The sequence below is a fragment of the Myxine glutinosa genome, chromosome 7 (assembly GCF_964187855.1).
Source record: "Myxine glutinosa chromosome 7, kmMyxGlut1.1, whole genome shotgun sequence".
NCBI classification, from domain to species: Eukaryota; Metazoa; Chordata; class Myxini; order Myxiniformes; family Myxinidae; genus Myxine; species Myxine glutinosa.
The window spans coordinates 136307328-136324768 of record NC_136267.1 but is presented as its reverse complement, the minus strand read 5'-3'; positions in this window follow the sequence as shown (position 1 = coordinate 136324768).

The following is a 17441-nucleotide window of genomic DNA, read 5'->3' as shown; positions in this document are numbered from 1 at the left end:
GTGGAAAAACACTTTTTGCACTTGTGATAGTGTTGAAAAAACCACTTTTCGCTCTTGTGTTCGTGTTGAAAACCACTTTTCGCACTTGTGTTGGTCCAGGAAACCACTTTTGCACTTGTATTAGTGTGGAAAAAACACTTTTTGCGCTTGTGATAGTGTTGAAAAACCACTTTTCGCACTTGTGTTGGTGCAGGAAACCACTTTTGCAAATGTATTAGTGTGGAAAAACCACTTTTCGCACTTGTGTTAGTGTTGAAAAACCACTTTTCGCACTTGTGTTAGTGTTGAAAAACCACTTTTCACACTTGTGTTGGTGCAGGAAACCACTTTTGCACTTGTATTAGTGTGGAAAAAACACTTTTTGCACTTGTGGTAGTGTTGAAAAACCACTTTTCGCAGTTGTGTTAGTGTTGAAAAACCACTTTTTGCACTTGTGTTGGTGCAGTAAACCACTTTTGCATGAGTATTAGTGTGGAAAACCACTTTTTGCACTTGTGTTAGTGTTGAAAAACCACATTTCGCACTTGGTTTAGTGTTGAAAAACCACTTTTCGCACTTGTGTTGGTGCAGGAAACCACTTTTGCACTTGTATTAGTGTTGAAAAACCACTTTTCGCCCTTGTGCTAGTGTTGAAAAACCACTTTTCGCACTTGTGTTCGTGTTTAAAAACCACTTTTCGCACTTGTGTTGGTGCAGGAAACCACTTTTGCACTTGTGTTAGTGTTGAAAAACCACTTTTCGCACTTGTGTTAGTGTTGAAAAACCACTTTTCGCACTTGTGTTGGTGCAGGAAACCACTTTTGCACTTGTATTAGTGTGGAAAAAACACTTTTTGCACTTGTGATAGTGTTGAAAAAACCACTTTTCGCTCTTGTGTTAGTGTTGAAAAACAACTTTTCGCTCTTGTGTTAGTGTTGAAAAACCACTTTTCGCACTTGTGTTGGTCCAGGAAACCACTTTTGCACTTGTATTAGTGTGGAAAAACCACTTTTTGCACTTGAGTTAGTGTTGAAAAACCACATTTCGCACTTGTGTTAGTGTTGAAAAACCACTTTTCGCACTTGTGTTGGTGCAGGAAACCACTTTTGCACTTGTATTCGTGTGGAAAAACCTCTTTTCGCACTTGTGTTAGTGTTGAAAAACACTTTTCGCACTTGTGTTAGTGTTGAAAAACCACTTTTCGCACTTGGGTTAGTGTTGAAAAACCACTTTTCGCACTTGTGTTGGTGCAGGAAACCACTTTTGCACTTGTGTTGGTGCAGGAAACCACTTTTGCACTTGTGTTAGTGTTGAAAAACCACTTTTCGCACTTGTGTTAGTGTTGAAAAACCACTTTTCGCACTTGTGTTGGTGCAGGAAACCACTTTTGCACTTGTATTAGTGTGGAAAAAACACTTTTCGCACTTGTGTTAGTGTTGAAAAACCACTTTTCGCACTTGTGTTAGTGTTGAAAAACCACTTTTCGCACTTGTGTTGGTGCAGGAACCACTTTTGCACTTGTATTAGTGTGGAAAAAACACTTTTTGCACTTGTGAAAGTGTGGAAAACCACTTTTTAAACTTGTGTTAGTGTTGAAAAACCACTTTTCGCACTTGTGTTAGTGTTGAAAAACCACTTTTCGCACTTGTGTTGGTGCAGGAAACCACTTTTGCACTTGTATTAGTGTGGAAAAACCACTTTTTACACTTGTGTTAGTGTTGAAAAACCACTTTTCGCACTTGTGTTAGTGTTGAAAAACCACTTTTCTCACTTGTGTTGGTGCAGGAAACCACTTTTGCACTTGTATTAGTTGGAAAAAACACTTTTTGCACTTGAGATAGTGTTGAAAAAACCACTTTGCGCTCTTGTGTTAGTGTTGAAAAACCACTTTTCTCACTTGTGTTGGTGCAGGAAACCACTTTTGCACTTGTATTAGTGTGGAAAAACACTTTTTGCACTTGTGATAGTGTTGAAAAAACCACTTTTCGCTCTTGTGTTCGTGTTGAAAAACCACTTTTCGCACTTGTGTTGGTCCAGGAAACCACTTTTGCACTTGTATTAGTGTGGAAAAAACACTTTTTGCGCTTGTGATAGTGTTGAAAAACCACTTTTCGCACTTGTGTTGGTGCAGGAAACCACTTTTGCAAATGTATTAGTGTGGAAAAACCACTTTTCGCACTTGTGTTAGTGTTGAAAAACCACTTTTCGCACTTGTGTTAGTGTTGAAAAACCACTTTTCACACTTGTGTTGGTGCAGGAAACCACTTTTGCACTTGTATTAGTGTGGAAAAAACACTTTTTGCACTTGTGGTAGTGTTGAAAAACCACTTTTCGCACTTGTGTTAGTGTTGAAAAACCACTTTTTGCACTTGTGTTGGTGCAGTAAACCACTTTTGCATGAGTATTAGTGTGGAAAACCACTTTTTGCACTTGTGTTAGTGTTGAAAAACCACATTTCGCACTTGGGTTAGTGTTGAAAAACCACTTTTCGCACTTGTGTTGGTGCAGGAAACCACTTTTGCACTTGTATTAGTGTTGAAAAACCACTTTTCGCCCTTGTGCTAGTGTTGAAAAACCACTTTTCGCACTTGTGTTCGTGTTTAAAAACCACTTTTCGCACTTGTGTTGGTGCAGGAAACCACTTTTGCACTTGTGTTAGTGTTGAAAAACCACTTTTCGCACTTGTGTTAGTGTTGAAAAACCACTTTTCGCACTTGTGTTGGTGCAGGAAACCACTTTTGCACTTGTATTAGTGTGGAAAAAACACTTTTTGCACTTGTGATAGTGTTGAAAAAACCACTTTTCGCTCTTGTGTTAGTGTTGAAAAACAACTTTTCGCTCTTGTGTTAGTGTTGAAAAACCACTTTTCGCACTTGTGTTGGTCCAGGAAACCACTTTTGCACTTGTATTAGTGTGGAAAAACCACTTTTTGCACTTGAGTTAGTGTTGAAAAACCACATTTCGCACTTGTGTTAGTGTTGAAAAACCACTTTTCGCACTTGTGTTGGTGCAGGAAACCACTTTTGCACTTGTATTCGTGTGGAAAAACCTCTTTTCGCACTTGTGTTAGTGTTGAAAAACACTTTTCGCACTTGTGTTAGTGTTGAAAAACCACTTTTCGCACTTGGGTTAGTGTTGAAAAACCACTTTTCGCACTTGTGTTGGTGCAGGAAACCACTTTTGCACTTGTGTTGGTGCAGGAAACCACTTTTGCACTTGTGTTAGTGTTGAAAAACCACTTTTCGCACTTGTGTTAGTGTTGAAAAACCACTTTTCGCACTTGTGTTGGTGCAGGAAACCACTTTTGCACTTGTATTAGTGTGGAAAAAACACTTTTCGCACTTGTGTTAGTGTTGAAAAACCACTTTTCGCACTTGTGTTAGTGTTGAAAAACCACTTTTCGCACTTGTGTTGGTGCAGGAACCACTTTTGCACTTGTATTAGTGTGGAAAAAACACTTTTTGCACTTGTGAAAGTGTGGAAAACCACTTTTTAAACTTGTGTTAGTGTTGAAAAACCACTTTTCGCACTTGTGTTAGTGTTGAAAAACCACTTTTCGCACTTGTGTTGGTCCAGGAAACCACTTTTGCACTTGTATTAGTGTGGAAAAACCACTTTTTGCACTTGAGTTAGTGTTGAAAAACCACATTTCGCACTTGTGTTAGTGTTGAAAAACCACTTTTCGCACTTGTGTTGGTGCAGTAAACCACTTTTGCACTTGTATTCGTGTGGAAAAACCACTTTTCGCACTTGTGTTAGTGTTGAAAAACCACTTTTCGCACTTGTGTTAGTGTTGAAAAACCACTTTTCGCACTTGTGTTAGTGTTGAAAAACCACTTTTCGCACTTGTGTTGGTGCACGAAACCACTTTTGCACTTGTGTTAGTGTTGAAAAACCACTTTTCGCACTTGTGTTCGTGTTGAAAAATCACTTTTCGCACTTGTGTTGGTGCAGGAAACCACATTTGCACTTGTATTAGTGTGGAAAAAACACTTTTCGCACTTGTGTTCGTGTTGAAAAACCACTTTTCGCACTTGTGTTAGTGTTGAAAAACCACTTTTCGCACTTGTGTTAGTGTTGAAAAACCACTTTTCGCACTTGTGTTGGTGCAGGAAACCACTTTTGCACTTGTATTAGTGTGGAAAAAACACTTTTCGCACTTGTGTTAGTGTTGAAAAACCACTTTTCGCTCTTTTGTTAATGTTGATAAACCACTTTTCGCACTTGTGTTGGTGCAGGAAACCACTTTTGCACTTGTATTAGTGTGGAAAAACCACTTTTCACACTTGTGTTAGTGTTGAAAAACCACTTTTCGCACTTGTGTTAGTGTTGAAAAACCACTTTTCTCACTTGTGTTGGTGCAGGAAACCACTTTTGCACTTGTATTAGTGTGGAAAAAACACTTTTTGCACTTGTGATAGTGTTGAAAAACCACATTTCGCACTTGTGTTAGTGTTGAAAACCACTTTTTGCACTTGTGTTGGTGCAGGAAACCACTTTTGCACTTGTATTAGTGTGGAAAAAACACTTTTCGCACTTGTGTTAGTGTTGAAAAACCACTTTTCGCACTTGTGCTCGTGTTGAAAAACCACTTTTGCACTTGTATTACTGTGGAAAAAACAGTTTTCGCACTTGTGTTAGTGTGGAAAAAACACTTTTCGCACTTGTGATAGTGTTGAAAAACCACTTTTCGCACTTGTGCTAGTGTTGAAAAACCACTTTTCGCACTTGTGTTAGTATTGAAAAACCACTTTTTGCACTTGTGTTGGTGCAGGAAACCACTTTTGCACTTGTATTAGTGTGGAAAAAGCACTTTTTGCACTTGTGATAGTGTTGAAAAACCACTTTTCGCACTTGTGTTAGTGTTGAAAAACCACTTTTCACACTTGTGTTAGTGTTGAAAAACCACTTTTCGCACTTGTGTTGGGGCAGGAAACCACTTTTGCACTTGTATTAGTGTGGAAAAACCACTTTTTACACTTGTGTTAGTGTTGAATAACCACTTTTCGCACTTGTGTTAGTGTTGAAAAACCACTTTTCTCACTTGTGTTGTTGCAGGAAACCACTTTTGCACTTGTATTAGTTGGAAAAAACACTTTTTGCACTTGAGATAGTGTTGAAAAAACCACTTTGCGCTCTTGTGTTAGTGTTGAAAAACCACTTTTCGCACTTGTGTTGGTCCAGGAAACCACTTTTGCACTTGTATTAGTGTGGAAAAACCACTTTTCGCACTTGTGTTAGTGTTGAAAAACCACTTTTCTCACTTGTGTTGGTGCAGGAAACCACTTTTGCACTTGTATTAGTGTGGAAAAACACTTTTTGCACTTGTGATAGTGTTGAAAAAACCACTTTTCGCTCTTGTGTTCGTGTTGAAAAACCACTTTTCGCACTTGTGTTGGTGCAGGAAACCACTTTTGCACATGTATTAGTGTGGAAAAACCACTTTTCGCACTTGTGTTAGTGTTGAAAAACCACTTTTCGCACTTGTGTTAGTGTTGAAAAACCACTTTTCACACTTGTGTTGGTGCAGGAAACCACTTTTGCACTTGTATTAGTGTGGAAAAAACACTTTTTGCACTTGTGGTAGTGTTGAAAAACCACTTTTCGCACTTGTGTTAGTGTTGAAAAACCACTTTTTGCACTTGTGTTGGTGCAGTAAACCACTTTTGCATGAGTATTAGTGTGGAAAACCACTTTTTGCACTTGTGTTAGTGTTGAAAAACCACATTTCGCACTTGGGTTAGTGTTGAAAAACCACTTTTCGCACTTGTGTTGGTGCAGGAAACCACTTTTGCACTTGTATTAGTGTTGAAAAACCACTTTTCGCACTTGTGCTGGTGTTGAAAAACCACTTTTCGCACTTGTGTTCGTGTTGAAAAACCACTTTTCGCACTTGTGTTGGTGCAGGAAACCACTTTTGCACTTGTGTTAGTGTTGAAAAACCACTTTTCGCACTTGTGTTAGTGTTGAAAAACCACTTTTCGCACTTGTGTTGGTGCAGGAAACCACTTTTGCACTTGTATTAGTGTGGAAAAAACACTTTTTGCACTTGTGATAGTGTTGAAAAAACCACTTTTCGCTCTTGTGTTAGTGTTGAAAAACAACTTTTCGCTCTTGTGTTAGTGTTGAAAAACCACTTTTCGCACTTGTGTTGGTCCAGGAAACCACTTTTGCACTTGTATTAGTGTGGAAAAACCACTTTTTGCACTTGAGTTAGTGTTGAAAAACCACATTTCGCACTTGTGTTAGTGTTGAAAAACCACTTTTCGCACTTGTGTTGGTGCAGGAAACCACTTTTGCACTTGTATTCGTGTGGAAAAACCTCTTTTCGCACTTGTGTTAGTGTTGAAAAACACTTTTCGCACTTGTGTTAGTGTTGAAAAACCACTTTTCGCACTTGGGTTAGTGTTGAAAAACCACTTTTCGCACTTGTGTTGGTGCAGGAAACCACTTTTGCACTTGTGTTGGTGCAGGAAACCACTTTTGCACTTGTGTTAGTGTTGAAAAACCACTTTTCGCACTTGTGTTAGTGTTGAAAAACCACTTTTCGCACTTGTGTTGGTGCAGGAAACCACTTTTGCACTTGTATTAGTGTGGAAAAAACACTTTTCGCACTTGTGTTAGTGTTGAAAAACCACTTTTCGCACTTGTGTTAGTGTTGAAAAACCACTTTTCGCACTTGTGTTGGTGCAGGAACCACTTTTGCACTTGTATTAGTGTGGAAAAAACACTTTTTGCACTTGTGAAAGTGTGGAAAACCACTTTTTACCTTCGCAAAAGCGGAAGGTTATGTTTTGATCGCTGTGTATTTATTTGTATGTCTGTGTGTGTGTGTGTGTGTGTGTGTATGTTATTCGCATAACTCAAAAAGTATTCAACCGAATTGCATGAAATTTGGTGGGATGATTGGTTATTATACGGGACACATTTGATTAGATTTTGGGAGCAATCGGGTCAAAGGTCAGGGGGGTCACGACCTTGCAAAATGTGCGTTTTTTGTCATAACTCGGTCAATTCTTATCCGATTTGCATGAAATCAGCACCAAACTGTTCACTGTTCTGTTCCCTACACTCCCATGCCAAGTACAGAACAGTAGCTGCGGCGAAGGTATGCGCTCTACCGAGTGCCCGTTCTAGTTAAACTTGTGTTAGTGTTGAAAAACCACTTTTCGCACTTGTGTTAGTGTTGAAAAACCACTTTTCGCACTTGTGTTAGTGTTGAAAAACCACTTTTCGCACTTGTGTTGGTGCAGGAAACCACTTTTGCACTTGTATTAGTGTGGAAAAACCACTTTTTACACTTGTGTTAGTGTTGAAAAACCACTTTTCGCACTTGTGTTAGTGTTGAAAAACCACTTTTCTCACTTGTGTTGGTGCAGGAAACCACTTTTGCACTTGTATTAGTTGGAAAAAACACTTTTTGCACTTGAGATAGTGTTGAAAAAACCACTTTGCGCTCTTGTGTTAGTGTTGAAAAACCACTTTTCGCACTTGTGTTGGTCCAGGAAACCACTTTTGCACTTGTTTTAGTGTGGAAAAAAGACTTTTTGCACTTGTGATAGTGTTGAAAAAACCACTTTTCGCTCTTGTGTTAGTGTTGAAAAACCACTTTTCGCACTTGTGTTGGTCCAGGAAACCACTTTTGCACTTGTATTAGTGTGGAAAAACCACTTTTCGCACTTGTGTTAGTGTTGAAAAACCACTTGTCTCACTTGTGTTGGTGCAGGAAACCACTTTTGCACTTGCATTAGTGTGGAAAAAACACTTTTTGCACTTGTGATAGTGTTGAAAAAACCACTTTTCGCTCTTGTGTTAGTGTTGAAAAACAACTTTTCGCTCTTGTGTTAGTGTTGAAAAACCACTTTTCGCACTTGTGTTGGTCCAGGAAACCACTTTTGCACTTGTATTAGTGTGGAAAAACCACTTTTTGCACTTGAGTTAGTGTTGAAAAACCGCATTTCGCACTTGTGTTAGTGTTGAAAAAACACTTTTCGCACTTGTGTTGGTGCAGGAAACCACTTTTGCACTTGTATTCGTGTGGAAAAACCACTTTTCGCACTTGTGTTAGTGTTGAAAAACCACTTTTCGCACTTGTGTTAGTGTTGAAAAACCACTTTTCGCACTTGTGTTAGTGTTGAAAAACCACTTTTCGCACTTGTGTTGGTGCAGGAAACCACTTTTGCACTTGTGTTAGTGTTGAAAAACCACTTTTCGCACTTGTGTTAGTGTTGAAAAATCACTTTTCGCACTTGTGTTGGTGCAGGAAACCACTTTTGCACTTGTATTAGTGTGGAAAAAACACTTTTCGCACTTGTGTTAGTGTTTTAAAACCACTTTTCGCACTTGTGTTAGTGTTGAAAAACCACTTTTCGCACTTGTGTTGGTGCAGGAACCACTTTTGCACTTGTATTAGTGTGGAAAAAACACTTTTTGCACTTGTGAAAGTGTGGAAAAACCACTTTTTGCACTTGTGTTAGTGTTGAAAAACCACTTTTCGCACTTGTGTTAGTGTTGAAAAACCACTTTTCGCACTTGTGTTGGTGCAGGAAACCACTTTTGCACTTGTATTAGTGTGGAAAAAACACTTTTCGCACTTGTGTTAGTGTTGAAAAACCACTTTTCGCTCTTGTGTTAGTGTTGAAAAACCACTTTTCGCACTTGTGTTGGTCCAGGAAACCACTTTTGCACTTGTTTTAGTGTGGAAAAAAAGACTTTTTGCACTTGTGATAGTGTTGAAAAAACCACTTTTCGCTCTTGTGTTAGTGTTGAAAAACCACTTTTCGCACTTGTGTTGGTCCAGGAAACCACTTTTGCACTTGTATTAGTGTGGAAAAACCACTTTTCGCACTTGTGTTAGTGTTGAAAAACCACTTTTCTCACTTGTGTTGGTGCAGGAAACCACTTTTGCACTTGCATTAGTGTGGAAAAAACACTTTTTGCACTTGTGATAGTGTTGAAAAAACCACTTTTCGCTCTTGTGTTAGTGTTGAAAAACAACTTTTCGCTCTTGTGTTAGTGTTGAAAAACCACTTTTCGCACTTGTGTTGGTCCAGGAAACCACTTTTGCACTTGTATTAGTGTGGAAAAACCACTTTTTGCACTTGAGTTAGTGTTGAAAAACCACATTTCGCACTTGTGTTAGTGTTGAAAAACCACTTTTCGCACTTGTGTTGGTGCAGGAAACCACTTTTGCACTTGTATTCGTGTGGAAAAACCACTTTTCGCACTTGTGTTAGTGTTGAAAAACCACTTTTCGCACTTGTGTTAGTGTTGAAAAACCACTTTTCGCACTTGTGTTAGTGTTGAAAAACCACTTTTCGCACTTGTGTTGGTGCAGGAAACCACTTTTGCACTTGTGTTAGTGTTGAAAAACCACTTTTCGCACTTGTGTTAGTGTTGAAAAATCACTTTTTGCACTTGTGTTGGTGCAGGAAACCACTTTTGCACTTGTATTAGTGTGGAAAAAACACTTTTCGCACTTGTGTTAGTGTTTAAAAACCACTTTTCGCACTTGTGTTAGTGTTTAAAAACCACTTTTCGCACTTGTGTTGGTGCAGGAACCACTTTTGCACTTGTATTAGTGTGGAAAAAACACTTTTTGCACTTGTGAAAGTGTGGAAAAACCACTTTTTGCACTTGTGTTAGTGTTGAAAAACCACTTTTCACACTTGTGTTAGTGTTGAAAAACCACTTTTCGCACTTGTGTTGGTGCAGGAAACCACTTTTGCACTTGCATTAGTGTGGAAAAAACACTTTTCGCACTTGTGTTAGTGTTGAAAAACCACTTTTCGCTCTTGTGTTAATGTTGAAAAACCACTTTTCGCACTTGTGTTGGTGCAGGAAACCACTTTTGCACTTGTATTAGTGTGGAAAAACCACTTTTCACACTTGTGTTAGTGTTGAAAAACCACTTTTCGCACTTGTGTTAGTGTTGAAAAACCACTTTTCTCACTTGTGTTGGTGCAGGAAACCACTTTTGCACTTGTATTAGTGTGGAAAAAACACTTTTTGCACTTGTGATAGTGTTGAAAAACCACATTTCGCACTTGTGTTAGTGTTGAAAACCACTTTTTGCACTTGTGTTGGTGCAGGAAACCACTTTTGCACTTGTATTAGTGTGGAAAAAACACTTTTCGCACTTGTGTTAGTGTTGAAAAACCACTTTTCGCACTTGTGCTAGTGTTGAAAAACCACTTTTGCACTTGTATTACTGTGGAAAAACCAGTTTTCGCACTTGTGTTAGTGTGGAAAAAACACTTTTCGCACTTGTGATAGTGTTGAAAAACCACTTTTCGCACTTGTGCTAGTGTTGAAAAACCACTTTTCGCACTTGTGTTAGTATTGAAAAACCACTTTTTGCACTTGTGTTGGTGCAGGAAACCACTTTTGCACTTGTATTAGTGTGGAAAAAACACTTTTTGCACTTGTGATAGTGTTGAAAAACCACTTTTCGCACTTGTGTTAGTGTTGAAAAACCACTTTTCGCACTTGTGTTAGTGTTGAAAAACCACTTTTCGCACTTGTGTTGGTGCAGGAAACCACTTTTGCACTTGTATTAGTTGGAAAAAACACTTTTTACACTTGTGATAGTGTTGAAAAAACCACTTTTCGCTCTTGTGTTAGTGTTGAAAAACCACTTTTCGCACTTGTGTTGGTCCAGGAAACCACTTTTGCACTTGTATTAGTGTGGAAAAACCACTTTTCGCACTTGTGTTAGTGTTGAAAAACCACTTTTCTCACTTGTGTTGGTGCAGGAAACCACTTTTGCACTTGTATTAGTGTGGAAAAACACTTTTTGCACTTGTGATAGTGTTGAAAAAACACTTTTCGCTCTTGTGTTCGTGTTGAAAAACCACTTTTCGCACTTGTGTTGGTCCAGGAAACCACTTTTGCACTTGTATTAGTGTGGAAAAAACACTTTTTGCACTTGTGATAGTGTTGAAAAACCACTTTTCACACTTGTGTTAGTGTTGAAAAACCACTTTTCGCACTTGTGTTGGTGCAGGAAACCACTTTTGCACATGTATTAGTGTGGAAAAACCACTTTTCGCACTTGTGTTAGTGTTGAAAAACCACTTTTCGCACTTGTGTTAGTGTTGAAAAACCACTTTTCACACTTGTGTTGGTGCAGGAAACCACTTTTGCACTTGTATTAGTGTGGAAAAAACACTTTTTGCACTTGTGGTAGTGTTGAAAAACCACTTTTCGCACTTGTGATAGTGTTGAAAAACCAACTTTTTGCACTTGTGTTGGTGCAGTAAACCACTTTTGCATGAGTATTAGTGTGGAAAAACCACTTTTTGCACTTGTGTTAGTGTTGAAAAACCACATTTCGCACTTGGGTTAGTGTTGAAAAACCACTTTTCGCACTTGTGTTGGTGCAGGAAACCACTTTTGCACTTGTATTAGTGTGGAAAAACCACTTTTCGCACTTGTGCTAGTGTTGAAAAACCACTTTTCGCACTTGTGTTGGTGCAGGAAACCACTTTTGCACTTGTGTTAGTGTTGAAAAACCACTTTTCGCACTTGCGTTAGTGTTGAAAAATCACTTTTCGCAGTTGTGTTAGTGTTGAAAAACCACTTTTCGCACTTGTGCTACTGTTGAAAAACCACTTTTCGCACTTGTGTTCGTGTTGAAAAACCACTTTTCGCACTTGTGTTCGTGTTGAAAAACCACTTTTCGCACTTGTGTTGGTGCAGGAAACCACTTTTGCACTTGTGTTAGTGTTGAAAAACCACTTTTCGCACTTGTGTTAGTGTTGAAAAATCACTTTTGCACTTGTATTAGTGTGGAAAAACCACTTTTCGCACTTGTGCTACTGTTGAAAAACCACTTTTTGCACTTGTGTTAGTGTTGAAAAACCACTTTTCGCACTTGTGTTAGTGTTGAAAAACCACTTTTCGCACTTGTGTTGGTGCAGGAAACCACTTTTGCACTTGTGTTAGTGTTGAAAAACCACTTTTTGCACTTGTGTTAGTGTTGAAAAATCACTTTTCGCACTTGTGTTAGTGTTGAAAAACCACTTTTCGCACTGGTGTTGGTGCAGGAAACCACTTTTGCACTTGTATTAGTGTGGAAAAAACACTTTTTGCACTTGTGATAGTGTTGAAAAACCACTTTTCGCACTTGTGTTAGTGTTGAAAAACCACTTTTTGCACTTGTGTTGGTGCAGTAAACCACTTTTGCATGAGTATTAGTGTGGAAAAACCACTTTTCGCACTTGTGCTAGTGTTGAAAAACCACTTTTCGCACTTGTGTTAGTGTTGAAAAACCACTTTTCTCACTTGTGTTGGTGCAGGAAACCACTTTTGCACTTGTATTAGTGTGGAAAAAACACTTTTTGCACTTGTGCTAGTGTTGAAAAACCACATTTCGCACTTGTGTTAGTGTTGAAAACCACTTTTTGCACTTGTGTTGGTGCAGGAAACCACTTTTGCACTTGTATTAGTGTGGAAAAAACACTTTTCGCACTTGTGTTAGTGTTGAAAAACCACTTTTCGCACTTGTGCTAGTGTTGAAAAACCACTTTTGCACTTGTATTACTGTGGAAAAACCAGTTTTCGCACTTGTGTTAGTGTGGAAAAAACACTTTTCGCACTTGTGATAGTGTTGAAAAACCACTTTTCGCACTTGAGCTAGTGTTGAAAAACCACTTTTCGCACTTGTGTTAGTATTGAAAAACCACTTTTTGCACATGTGTTGGTGCAGGAAACCACTTTTGCACTTGTATTAGTGTGGAAAAAACACTTTTTGCACTTGTGATAGAAAAACCACTTTTCGCACTTGTGTTAGTGTTGAAAAACCACTTTTCGCACTTGTGTTAGTGTTGAAAAACCACTTTTCGCACTTGTGTTGGTGCAGGAAACCACTTTTGCACTTGTATTAGTTGGAAAAAACACTTTTTGCACTTGTGATAGTGTTGAAAAAACCACTTTTCGCTCTTGTGTTAGTGTTGAAAAACCACTTTTCGCACTTGTGTTGGTCCAGGAAACCACTTTTGCTCTTGTATTAGTGTGGAAAAACCACTTTTTGCACTTGTGTTAGTGTTGAAAAACCACTTTTCTCACTTGTGTTGGTGCAGGAAACCACTTTTGCACTTGTATTAGTGTGGAAAAACACTTTTTGCACTTGTGATAGTGTTGAAAAAACCACTTTTCGCTCTTGTGTTCGTGTTGAAAAACCACTTTTCGCACTTGTGTTGGTCCAGGAAACCACTTTTGCACTTGTATTAGTGTGGAAAAAACCTTTTTGCACTTGTGATAGTGTTGAAAAACCACTTTTTACACTTGTGTTAGTGTTGAAAAACCACTTTTCGCACTTGTGTTGGTGCAGGAAACCACTTTTGCACATGTATTAGTGTGGAAAAACCACTTTTCGCACTTATGTTAGTGTTGAAAAACCACTTTTCGCACTTGTGTTAGTGTTGAAAAACCACTTTTCGCACTTGTGTTAGTGTTGAAAAACCACTTTTCGCACTTGTGTTGGTGCAGGAAACCACTTTTGCACTTGTGTTAGTGTTGAAAAACCACTTTTCGCACTTGTGTTAGTGTTGAAAAATCACTTTTCGCACTTGTGTTGGTGCAGGAAACCACTTTTGCACTTGTATTAGTGTGGAAAAAACACTTTTCGCACTTGTGTTAGTGTTTAAAAACCACTTTTCGCACTTGTGTTAGTGTTGAAAAACCACTTTTCGCACTTGTGTTGGTGTAGGAACCACTTTTGCACTTGTATTAGTGTGGAAAAAACACTTTTTGCACTTGTGAAAGTGTGGAAAAACCACTTTTTGCACTTGTGTTAGTGTTGAAAAACCACTTTTCGCACTTGTGTTAGTGTTGAAAAACCACTTTTCGCACTTGTGTTGGTGCAGGAAACCACTTTTGCACTTGTATTAGTGTGGAAAAAACACTTTTCGCACTTGTGTTAGTGTTGAAAAACCACTTTTCGCTCTTGTGTTAATGTTGAAAAACCACTTTTCGCACTTGTGTTGGTGCAGGAAACCACTTTTGCACTTGTATTAGTGTGGAAAAACCACTTTTCACACTTGTGTTAGTGTTGAAAAACCACTTTTCGCACTTGTGTTAGTGTTGAAAAACCACTTTTCTCACTTGTGTTGGTGCAGGAAACCACTTTTGCACTTGTATTAGTGTGGAAAAAACACTTTTTGCACTTGTGATAGTGTTGAAAAACCACATTTCGCACTTGTGTTAGTGTTGAAAACCACTTTTTGCACTTGTGTTGGTGCAGGAAACCACTTTTGCACTTGTATTAGTGTGGAAAAAACACTTTTCGCACTTGTGTTAGTGTTGAAAAACCACTTTTCACACTTGTGCTAGTGTTGAAAAACCACTTTTGCACTTGTATTACTGTGGAAAAACCAGTTTTCGCACTTGTGTTAGTGTGGAAAAAACACTTTTCGCACTTGTGATAGTGTTGAAAAACCACTTTTCGCACTTGTGCTAGTGTTGAAAAACCACTTTTCGCACTTGTGTTAGTATTGAAAAACCACTTTTTGCACTTGTGTTGGTGCAGGAAACCACTTTTGCACTTGTATTAGTGTGGAAAAAACACTTTTTGCACTTGTGATAGTGTTGAAAAACCACTTTTCGCACTTGTGTTAGTGTTGAAAAACCACTTTTCGCACTTGTGTTAGTGTTGAAAAACCACTTTTCGCACTTGTATTGGTGCAGGAAACCACTTTTGCACTTGTATTAGTTGGAAAAAACACTTTTTGCACTTGTGATAGTGTTGAAAAAACCACTTTTCGCTCTTGTGTTAGTGTTGAAAAACCACTTTTCGCACTTGTGTTGGTCCAGGAAACCACTTTTGCACTTGTATTAGTGTGGAAAAACCACTTTTTGCACTTGAGTTAGTGTTGAAAAACCACATTTCGCACTTGTGTTAGTGTTGAAAAACCACTTTTCGCACTTGTGTTGGTGCAGGAAACCACTTTTGCACTTGTATTCGTGTGGAAAAACCACTTTTCGCACTTGTGTTAGTGTTGAAAAACCACTTTTCGCACTTGTGTTAGTGTTGAAAAACCACTTTTCGCACTTGTGTTAGTGTTGAAAAACCACTTTTCGCACTTGTGTTGGTGCAGGAAACCACTTTTGCACTTGTGTTAGTGTTGAAAAACCACTTTTCGCACTTGTGTTAGTGTTGAAAAATCACTTTTCGCACTTGTGTTGGTGCAGGAAACCACTTTTGCACTTGTATTAGTGTGGAAAAAACACTTTTCGCACTTGTGTTAGTGTTTAAAAACCACTTTTCGCACTTGTGTTAGTGTTTAAAAACCACTTTTCGCACTTGTGTTGGTGCAGGAACCACTTTTGCACTTGTATTAGTGTGGAAAAAACACTTTTTGCACTTGTGAAAGTGTGGAAAAACCACTTTTTGCACTTGTGTTAGTGTTGAAAAACCACTTTTCGCACTTGTATTAGTGTTGAAAAACCACTTTTCGCACTTGTGTTGGTGCAGGAAACCACTTTTGCACTTGTATTAGTGTGGAAAAAACACTTTTCGCACTTGTGTTAGTGTTGAAAAACCACTTTTCGCTCTTGTGTTAATGTTGAAAAACCACTTTTCGCACTTGTGTTGGTGCAGGAAACCACTTTTGCACTTGTATTAGTGTGGAAAAACCACTTTTCACACTTGTGTTAGTGTTGAAAAACCACTTTTCGCACTTGTGTTAGTGTTGAAAAACCACTTTTCTCACTTGTGTTGGTGCAGGAAACCACTTTTGCACTTGTATTAGTGTGGAAAAAACACTTTTTGCACTTGTGATAGTGTTGAAAAACCACATTTCGCACTTGTGTTAGTGTTGAAAACCACTTTTTGCACTTGTGTTGGTGCAGGAAACCACTTTTGCACTTGTATTAGTGTGGAAAAAACACTTTTCGCACTTGTGTTAGTGTTGAAAAACCACTTTTCGCACTTGTGCTAGTGTTGAAAAACCACTTTTGCACTTGTATTACTGTGGAAAAACCAGTTTTCGCACTTGTGTTAGTGTGGAAAAAACACTTTTCGCACTTGTGATAGTGTTGAAAAACCACTTTTCGCACTTGTGCTAGTGTTGAAAAACCACTTTTCGCACTTGTGTTAGTATTGAAAAACCACTTTTTGCACTTGTGTTGGTGCAGGAAACCACTTTTGCACTTGTATTAGTGTGGAAAAACCACTTTTCGCACTTGTGTTGGTGCAGGAAACCACTTTTGCACTTGTGTTAGTGTTGAAAAACCACTTTTCGCACTTGTGTTAGTGTTGAAAAATCACTTTTGCACTTGTATTAGTGTGGAAAAACCACTTTTCGCACTTGTGCTACTGTTGAAAAACCACTTCTTGCACTTGTGTTAGTGTTGAAAAACCACTTTTCGCACTTGTGTTAGTGTTGAAAAACCACTTTTCGCACTTGTGTTGGTGCAGGAAACCACTTTTGCACTTGTGTTAGTGTTGAAAAACCACTTTTTGCACTTGTGTTAGTGTTGAAAAATCACTTTTCGCACTTGTGTTAGTGTTGAAAAACCACTTTTCGCACTTGTGTTGGTGCAGGAAACCACTTTTGCACTTGTATTAGTGTGGAAAAAACACTTTTTGCACGTGTGGTAGTGTTGAAAAACCACTTTTCGCACTTGTGTTCGTGTTGAAAAACCACTTTTTGCACTTGTGTTGGTGCAGTAAACCACTTTTGCATGAGTATTAGTGTGGAAAAACCACTTTTTGCACTTGTGTTAGTGTTGAAAAACCACATTTCGCACTTGGGTTAGTGTTGAAAAACCACTTTTCGCACTTGTGTTGGTGCAGGAAACCACTTTTGCACTTGTATTAGTGTGGAAAAACCACTTTTCGCACTTGTGCTAGTGTTGAAAAACCACTTTTCGCACTTGTGTTAGTGTTGAAAAACCACTTTTCTCACTTGTGTTGGTGCAGGAAACCACTTTTGCACTTGTATTAGTGTGGAAAAAACACTTTTTGCACTTGTGCTAGTGTTGAAAAACAACATTTCGCACTTGTGTTAGTGTTGAAAACCACTTTTTGCACTTGTGTTGGTGCAGGAAACCACTTTTGCACTTGTATTAGTGTGGAAAAAACACTTTTCGCACTTGTGTTAGTGTTGAAAAACCACTTTTCGCACTTGTGCTAGTGTTGAAAAACCACTTTTGCACTTGTATTACTGTGGAAAAACCAGTTTTCGCACTTGTGTTAGTGTGGAAAAAACACTTTTCGCACTTGTGATAGTGTTGAAAAACCACTTTTCGCACTTGTGCTAGTGTTGAAAAACCACTTTTCGCACTTGTGTTAGTATTGAAAAACCACTTTTTGCACTTGTGTTGGTGCAGGAAACCACTTTTGCACTTGTATTAGTGTGGAAAAAACACTTTTTGCACTTGTGATAGTGTTGAAAAACCACTTTTCGCACTTGTGTTAGTGTTGAAAAACCACTTTTCGCACTTGTGTTAGTGTTGAA